The sequence below is a fragment of the Bidens hawaiensis genome, unplaced genomic scaffold (assembly GCF_021521415.1).
Source record: "Bidens hawaiensis isolate Kalapana, Puna unplaced genomic scaffold, B.hawaiensis_p1.1 tig00004551_1, whole genome shotgun sequence".
In the NCBI taxonomy this organism is placed as follows: domain Eukaryota; kingdom Viridiplantae; phylum Streptophyta; class Magnoliopsida; order Asterales; family Asteraceae; genus Bidens; species Bidens hawaiensis.
This window is the reverse complement of record NW_027491277.1, coordinates 139,436-141,329: the sequence shown is the minus strand read 5'-3', so window position 1 is coordinate 141,329 and position 1,894 is coordinate 139,436. Positions and strand designations below refer to the sequence as shown.

Here is a 1,894-nt window from a genome sequence, read left to right as displayed (position 1 = left end):
CACCAAAATATTTACATATATCTCATTTGTTTACAAATGATGAATACTCACATTTGTAACCCATCCCATTCCGTTCCTACGAACATCAATGTAAGCCATTTACATGCCATATTTTATTTCACTTCACGTATACAAAGACCAATCTAACAAAAAATGGTGATTGCGGGTGTTGAGACGAAGCTTAAGGTTTAGGACTTAGTGTTGAAAATGTTTCTACTTGTTATGTCTAGCTGCAGCAACTGCTGGTCTAGGCGGTATTTCGTTCCAACCATCCGGAAGAAGACAAGAGTAAAGAAAATCTACAAAATCACAAAATAAATACTTCAATAATAATCAAATATTGATCAAGATTGATCTTACCATATACCAATCTAACCTAATGCATAAAACTTAAAAACTGAAAAAGGAAAAAAGGGAAGTGTGTGATTCTTACTGAGTCGAGCGAGTCGGTTGACCCAACCTGGGATTGACTTTTTGGTCAACCTTCGACACGTATCATTCACGAAGTGATTGCAGTTCCTAAAAATGATGTTGTAACTATTCCCAGGATACTCTTTGCCACCTTTTTAATGAATTCTTGGCATTCTTTTTCACTCAATTCTGTTCTTCCTATTAAAATGGTTTTTCTTACATGCAAACCTTGAAAATGTCTTGGTTCCAGTTTAACAATCCCGGGTTCTGAACTGTCGCTACCCCCGAAGGCATACTCGACCCCATAAACTGACCAAATACAAAAAGTTATTAACTCGCAAACGAATATAGAGTATTATCACAACCAAATTTATTGGCCTTCAAACCATAAAATCATGTTTTGGGTTGGCATATCTAACCTATTGAAAAACGAGTCATGTTCAAATTGACTTGTTTAATTAAACAAGTCGTGTTCGGGTTGACCCGTTGAAAAATGGGTCATAAAGCGGTTAGTGGGCTGATCTAATTAAAAAAGATCAGCCCACTAACCGGTTTATGACTTACTTCCCACCAACCTGATTAACACGCTTACAACTTGATATAAAATAAACTAATTAAACAGGTTTAGTTCATGTTACATGATTTTAATTGTGTGGGGTTCGATTTTTTGTCACGAAAAAAATAAATTACATTCGACTTGTACAATTCAATGATTTAAGAAGCTTCAAGACAAGTTAAATGATAAATGGATATTCTATGTCAAATAAGGAAAATAGCAAAGATCAAACCTTGAACACCAGAGTGATAGAATCCAAGCCCAAACCAATACGTGTAACAATGAACCGGCATAAGATCATACACATTTATATACACCGGAGTCCCTGTCTTCTTTTTCTCGCTAATCATCCCACACAACATCTTTCAATAATTCCAAAAAAAAAAAAAAAAAGCTTTACAATTCACAGAAAACCCATGTAAATAAATCATCAAACTCACCTTTTTTTATCTATTTGATTGATCTAATTTTTAAAGAATTATGATTTTTTTGTTGTTTTGTTTTAAAATGGTTGGATTGGGTTTGGTGTTGGGGTTTGTGGGAATTGAATTATAATAAGAAAAAGAAATAAATCCCAAACAAAGGCTTTACAGGATGGATCATCTACCTTCATAACATAATCTGTGTTATTGTTTCAAAAGAATCGGAGGCAGATGGGTTGTCATGTTTTTCCAAGATATTCGGTTTTTCTTCCTCAATTTCAAATATTTGAAAACTAACGTCACAACTACAATTCTATTTTTAGAACTAGTTTATTTTTATAAAATTAAGGAAGAATTATATAAATTCAAATGTGTTTGATGAAACAAATAAACATTAATTTGGATTGAGTCTTATTGATTTATTGGTTTTTTCAGAAAGACCGGATATGTGGTTTTGAAAAAAACATTTTAACAATTTCAAAAGGCTAAAATAGGGTAGACGTTG

The 1,894-nt window shown here is 32.9% G+C and overlaps 1 pseudogene; it reads right to left on the bottom strand.

The window, feature by feature from the left end:
• Positions 1-213: 213 nt before the first annotated feature.
• On the bottom strand, positions 214-1,346 carry LOC143626936 (deSI-like protein At4g17486; annotated as a pseudogene).
• Between the last annotated feature and the right edge of the window lie 548 nt (positions 1,347-1,894).